Below are 7,704 nucleotides of genomic sequence, written 5' to 3'. Positions count from 1 at the left end.
CAAATACTTCAGAATTGAGGTAGTATATATAGGAAAATCTGATTTCTGCTCCTTCACTTTCTGTCTTGCTTTGGTACCTAAAAACACATGTGTAATGGTTGCCTCCTATTATAATTCTTTTGTAAATCCTTTTAATTATTTTTGGAGAAAATTAATCTCACAGTAAGCTAAAATCTCTGCAAGGAGACCAGTGGCCTATTGTGGGGAACATTCCTCAAGTATCTATTAGATTTCTATTCTACAGAGCTCTAATGAAATGAAAAAAAATATGACACTGCCACACATTTATAAAGTATATCAAAATAGCAAATAAACATGGTGATATTTTGAGAAATAATATTTATTTTATATTAACAGTTTACATACTAAAATCTAAAGACACAGATCTCTTTGGGAGGAAAAGAATGAATGACCAGAGCAGATGTTGAACTGCTGTGTATAAGATTCAGAAGATTCTTATTTTTAGTGTGACTTTTGCACAAGACTTCTGCATGGAAAGGTAGGAAGACTATGGGGCTGTAACAACAACAAAAACAAAAACTAACCAACCAACCAAACAAAAAAAGTTTGAAGTGGGAAAATAGCAATAGGAAAAAGGAAAAAAAAATAGTCTTAGAGATGGTATAAGCTTTCCTCAGCCAGTTGGTGGTGGTGCACACCTTTAATCCAAGCATTGGGAGACAGAGGGGATCTCTGTGAGTTCAAGGCTAGCCTGGTCTACAAGAGCTGGTTTCAGGACAGGCCCCAAAGCTACAGAGAAGTCTTGTCTAGAAAAAAACAAAGAAACAAAAAAACAACCAAATAATTAAAAAACTTTCCTCAAATTTAATTTTGATGTAAATTTCTTAACATTCCTGCTAACATTTTAACATTACTCATTCTTGACTATGGTGGGCTTTCATCATATTCAAAAATGTATATATCAATGTCCTCATCCTCTAGCCTTTATCTTGTCACAGTCTTTTAAATCTTTTAGTTAGTGGTCTTTTTCTTGGTAGTATAACAGGTAATGTTCTTTTTTGTATAATTCTGTTCTTTCAGTTTCCTTGCATTTTCTAGGCTTCACATGACCTTTAATTGTATTGATTAGTTAATAATGGCTTACTTTTCAATAAAGGAGGTATGAGATTGTTCCTTGAAGCTTACCAAAATAGAGGAGTAGCAAGAATTAAAGAGACTCTCTAAGATATGGCTAAGAGCTTCTTCAGTGCCTCTCAAATCTAAGATATTTAGAGAAATAAAATGAAGCAAATACACATTTAAAGCATTGTGATCATGTTATTTCAACTTTCATGGTCTTGTTAAAGACTTTACAAACTATATCACTGTATTAATTACACATATTGAAGCTTTTATGTACAATAAATATTCTTTAATGCACAAATTTTTTCAGACAGTGTTTGGAAGGTGTCGTTGTTATGCCAGTTGTTGTCAGAGGATGTTTGTTCTTGGTCGCACAGCCCTGAAATGATCACATAGAAACTATATTATTTAAAACACTGTTTGGCCAATAGTTTAAGCATATTTCTAACTAGCTTTTTTATTTTAAGTTAACCCATTTCTATTAATCTGTGTATCATTACGTGGTTGTGGTTTACTCACAAGATTCCAGCAGATCTGTCTCTGGCAAAGGCTTTATGGATTCTCTTAGTCTCTTCCTTCTTTCTCCCAGCATTCAGTTTAGTTTTGCCACCTATATGAATTCTGCTAAGCCACTACCCAGAACAGCTTTTTTCAATAATCAATAAAAGCAACACTGCTGTGGGATAATGGTCTTTTATCCTGTTACTTGTATTATTTTTAATAAAATGCTGATTGGCTAGTAGCGAGGCAGAAATTAGAGGCAGAGTGACTAGAACAGGAGAATTCTAAGAGAAAAGCTCAGTCTGCAGTCATCATCCTGACACAGAGGAAGCAAGATATGACTGCCTTGCTGAAAAAGGTACCAAGCAGAGTGGGTAACATAGCTAAGATTTATATGCTAATATAAGTTATAAAAATTAGTAAATGAGAAGACTGGGATAATAGCAGCGAGTTTATAATTAATGTATGCCTCTGTGTGCTTATTTGGGACTAAATGGATGTGGGACCTGGTGGGACAGAAATCTCAGTCAACACAACACATAAACAGAAGGACTTTCCACACCAGGAATACAAAAGAAGCAAATATTAAAATAACAAAAATATCAGTTGACTGCAAGGAGACTATTAACTGCATATTCTACCAAAAATTCCACTCTTATGAAATAACATTTTTAAATATGCATACCCCTTTCAATGATGAAGGTTTTGGAGAGATCAGGGATACAAGGAACATATCTAAATATAATAAAAGCAACAAACAGCAAGCTGACAGTCACCTTCAAATTAAATGGAGAGAAACTCAAAGTGATTCTACTAAAATCAGGAATAAGACAAGGCTGTCCACTCCACATCAATTCAACATAGTTCTTGAAGTCTGGCTAGAGAAATAAGACAACTAAAGGAGATTAAGAAGTTTAAATTGGAAAGGAGAAGTCACACCTTCTCTATTTGTAGATAATATGATAGTATATATAAGTGACCCCAAAAATTATACCAGGGAACTACTACAGCTGATAAATACCTTCAGTAATGTGGAAGAATGAAAGAAAAAAAAAAACAGTAGCTCTCCTCTATAGGATTAAAAAAGGAACTGAGAAAGAAATTAGAGAAATATCACCCTTCACAATAGCCACAAATAACACAAAATATCTTTAGGTGACACTAACCAAACAAGTGAAAGATCTGTAAAACAAAAACTTAAGTCTTTCAAAAAAAAAAAAAGAGACTGAAGAAGAATCCAGAAAGTGGAAAGATCTTCCATGCTCTTGGATAGGTAGGATAAACATAATAAAAATGGAAAAAAAAGCAATTTATACATTCAATGCAATTCCCATTAAGATGCCAACATAATTCTTCTCAGACCTTGAAAGAACAATACTCAACTTAATATGGACAACCAAAAAATGAAGAACAGAAAAAATAATCCTATACAATAAAGGAACTTCCAGAGACAACACCATCTCTGATTATAGAGCTACAATAATGAAAACAGCTTAGTATTGGCATGAAAACAGACAGGTTGACCAATGGAATTAAATCAAAGACATGGACATTAATCCACACTCCTAGGAACACCTGATTTTTCGATAAAGAAGCTAAATTTATACAATGAATAAAAGAAAGCATCTTCAAAAATGCTGCTAGCAAAACTGTATAGCGACATGTAGAAGAATTTAACTAGATTAATATCTGTCCCCATACATAAAACCAGGTCGAAATGTGATAAAGACAACCACATTGAACCTAATAGAAGAGAAAGTGGGAAGTAGCCTTCAATGCATGGGCACAGGATACTGCTTCCTAAATATAACTTCAGTAGCACAGACACTGAGAGAAACAATAAATAAATGAGAAATCCCAAAACTGAGAAGCTTCTGTAAAGCAAAGGACACAGTTAAAAAGACAAAAAAAGCAGCCTACTAAACGGGAAAAGATCTTCACTGACCCCACAGCAGACAAAGGACTGATCCCTAATATATACAAAGAACTCAAAAATTAGACATCAAATTTTTAAATAATCTAATTGTTGAAATAGGAGCGGCAGGGCGGGCTGCGTCCCCGGCACCCGGCCGCCCGCATGGCTAGCTTATGCCCGAAATAATTACACGGAAACTGTATTCTTTCAAACACTGCCTGGCCTGGCTAGTTCCAGCTTCTTATTGGCTAGCTCTTACATATTATTCTAACCCATTTCTAATATTCTGTATAGCCCTCGAGCTGGCTTACCAGGGAGGATCTTAACCTGCGTCTGTCTGGAGCGGGAGAATCATGGCGACTCCTCCTCTAACCTTCTTTCTCCCAGAATTCTCTTCTGTATACTCCGCCTACCTAATTTTCTATCCAATAAAATGGGCCAAGGCAGTTTCTTTCTTAATAAGAAACCACTCCCACATCATCTAATGAATAGCGAATAGAACTAAACAGAGAATTCTCAACAGAAGGATTTCAAATGGCCAAAAGATACTTAATAAAATATTCAATACTCTTAGTCATAAGAAAAATGCAAATCAAACCCACTTTGAGATACCATCTTACACCAGTCAGAATGGTTAAGATAAAAAACAACGAGAAGGCAGAGGAAGGTGGATCTCTGTGAGTTTGAGTCCAGCCTAGTCTACAAGAACTAGTTCCAGGACAGGCTCCAAAGCTATAGAGAAACCCTATCTCGAAAAACCAAAAAAAAAAAAAAAAAAAAAAAGCAATGATAGTTTCTGCTGGAGAGGTATGGGGAACACTCCTCTATTGCTGGTGTAAATGAATACTTGAACAAACACTCTGGAAATCAGTATGGTGGTTTCTCAGAAAATTAGGACTCAACCTACCTCAAGACCCAGCAATACCACTCTTGGGCATATACCTGTTGACAGAGTTTTCTGTTCCACCCAATCCTGAAGCCATTCTGTCCCAAAAGAAACATTATAAACTGGTTGTCCTATTAGCTCAAGGTTCTTATTAACTAATTCTTACATCTTAAATTAACCTACAATTCTTGTCTGTGTTAACCACATGGCTTGGTAACTTTCATCAGTGAGGCATTCTCATCTTGTTTCCTTTGCATCCTGGTGATAACTGGAGACTGAGCCTTTCCTTTTCCCAGAATCCTCCTATTCTGTTCACCATGCCTATACTATATTGGCTACTTGTCAATCAGTATTTTATTAAAACATTATAAGTAACAAAACTTTACAGGGTACAAGGCCATTGTCCCAAAGTATTTCTCTTTTTTTCCTTTCAAGAATTATAAATCTAATCTCCCTTGTTAACATTTTTCCTGACCATTATTTATAATAACTTGTAATCAAAACCCTAAACAAAGACAAAAATCCATAATGCATTTGTTTTGGAATGTGGGCATAGTTTTCTAGGCTACTTTCTGCTGATTGAAGGTGCTGATCATCTTATGGAGACCTAAAGAAAATTTAGGATTTTGGTCAAGTACTGAAATATTCTGTGAAGCTTGTTCATCTCAGGCAGCAGTCTTGAGGTTGTTCTGAATGTAGCACTCAGAGGAAATTCCAACAGATATAAGATAGAATTAGAAAAGAGACATCCTTAGTGTGGAAACCCAGACTTAGAAAGATGATAATGGTATGTACTCACTCATTAGTGTATACTGGCTACAAGGCAAAAGATATTAATCCTATAGTCCACGACCCTTGAGAATCTAAGTAACAAGATGAACCCTAAGAGAAACATATATAGATCCCCCAGGGAAGATGAAATAGACATGATCTCTGGACAAAATCAGGAGCATGGGGGTGTGGGAAGATGGTAGGTCAGAATGGAAAGAGAGGAGAAGGGGAGGATGAGGAGAGCTTGAGAGAACAGAATATTCGAGATGGGGAAAGGACAGAGAAGAAAAGCAAAAAGAGAGATGTCTTCATTGAGAGAGCCATTATTGAGCTTGCAAGAAACCTGACATTAGAGAAACTCCTAGAAATCCACAAGGATGATTCCAGCTTAGACCTTAAGCAATAGAGGAGAGGGTGCCCGAACTGGCTTTGCTCTGTAGTCAAGACTGATGAATGTGTGTGTGTGTGTGTTGATTTCATTGGTTAATCAATAAAGAAACTGCTTGTCCTGATAGGTTAAAATATAGGTGGGTGGAGTAAACAGAACAGAATTCTGGGAGGAAGAGGAAATGAGCTCAGACACCATTTCCTCTCCTCTCCGGGACAGACACCTACCCAGGATGGACATAGGCTAGAATCTTCCAGGTAAGTGCACCTTGGGGTACTTACACACATTATTAGAAATGGGCTAGTCCAGGTGCTAAGAGTTAGCTGAGAAGGGGCTAGATATAATGGGCCAAGAAGTGTTTAAAATAATACAGTTTGTGTGTTGTTATTTTGGGGTATAAGCTAGCCAGGTGGCCATGATCCGGGCTGCGGGAAGAGGCCTGCAGCTCCTACTACTGATTACTTTCCTTTTTAGAATAAAATTAACAGTCACAGGTTTCAAGCATAGCCTCAGACTACTCCCTTCTTTCCTCTGACTAGAAACAGAAGCAAAAGAATCTCTGAAAAATTCCTTTGGGAATCTAGAATCTTAGAAATGGGAGATTAGCTTGATTTGATTATTTTAAATTATCATGCTAAAAATGAATGGCAATATATCTTTCTTTAAGCAGAGATTATCCTAATAACATCATAGTGCTAACACTTATGTGGTTCTTCCCAAGTGCAGAGCACTCTTTTAAGTACTTTGTATTTAATAGTAATTTTAATGTTCATGAAACCATATATTAAAAGTTCTATTACATCTATTTTACAAGAAAGTAAGTAGTCAAGAAGAGCTGACTTGCTTATGGTCAGAAAACAAGGAAATGACAGAGGGAGAATGGATTTGCTCATGGAACCTCCATTCTCAAAATTTTAGCATTCAAGTCCCTTCTTTAAAATCTCAGTGGTGTACATTGACAGTCTCTGCTAATAGTTCTTTTCTGTATTTTCCTAGAGGTTATTTATGTCTTTAAATTGATATCCTGTCTTTAAATACATCTTATTTTATTTTTCAACCCATGTTTATTTAATGCATACTACATTTCTGAATCTCTACTACGTACTGTAACTTACTGAATTATGGGAAAGACAGAAAATATCCCTTTGTACAACTAAGCTGAAAACACAGAGTACATGAATAGATCAGTAAAACCAATATAGACAGAAACTGGGAAGTTAAAGAAAAGCAAAGTGTGAAAAATCACACAGGTTAGCATCTGTTTTCTGATAGTTAAGTAAGAATGTTGTAGGTAGGGATGTTTAATTCTCTATCTAAAGAAAAGCAAGCAGAAATAATTCCAAAATACTAGAAAACTAATTCTGACAAATATGAATAAAAAACACAAAGAGTTGGGTGCAAATGCAAAAAAAAAAAACAAAGAAAGAAGATATCAATGATGAATACCAAGGAGAAACCTTAAAACATATTAGTGATTGAATTTTAAAATACGTCTTGTATCAAAGAAATTATAATGAAAGTTTGAAAACATTTATAAGTAAAAATATGAAAATTGTATGCTTTTGAGAACCAGGGGCAATAAATAAAGATCCATATCAATTCAAATAAATGTGAAACTGTATCAAGAAGTCAGGAAAATACAATATATAGGCATAGAAAAAAAACAATGAGCTCATGAGCAGTAGCCATAGTCCCCTGGGTCAGCCTGAAATGAGCAGTCACTCCCTAGGCTTCCTCACATGATGTTGCTTTTTTCCTAAAAATCAGAGTTTCCAGAGTGAAGGGCTATATTCTCTGACCTCCTCTCCTCCCAAATCACTGAACTGGAGGGCGAGGGTATTACAGTTCACAGTACTAACAGGCCATGAAGAAGGATATACATTGCTTTACTTTTACTATGGCTAATATGTTTTGGCAGAGAATGATGGCTCTATGATACTCAATCACACAATTGAACACGACTGTAACGTTTTCTGGTATCCTCTTCAATTTCTTTCTTCAAAGACTTGTTCTTGTCAAGTAGATCTTTCACTTCCTTGGTTAGTGTTACCCCAAGATACTTTATACTATTTGTGGCTATTGTGAAAGGTGATGTTTCTCTGATTTTCCTCTCAGCTTCTTTTTTGTCTGTTTTTTTTTTTTTTTTTTTTTTTTTTTTTT

General features: G+C 35.6%; 1 pseudogene; it reads right to left on the bottom strand.

Moving 5' to 3' along the window:
• Positions 1-336: 336 nt before the first annotated feature.
• The window catches only part of LOC126507752 (60S ribosomal protein L27-like), a 7,893-nt pseudogene continuing 525 nt past the window's right edge, over positions 337-7,704 (bottom strand).

Source organism: Alexandromys fortis, unplaced genomic scaffold, assembly GCF_014885135.2.
Source record: "Alexandromys fortis isolate MF-2015 unplaced genomic scaffold, M_Fortis_MF-2015_v1.1 scaffold_47, whole genome shotgun sequence".
Taxonomy (NCBI): Eukaryota; Metazoa; Chordata; class Mammalia; order Rodentia; family Cricetidae; genus Alexandromys; species Alexandromys fortis.
This window is presented reverse-complemented; position numbering and strand designations above follow the sequence as displayed.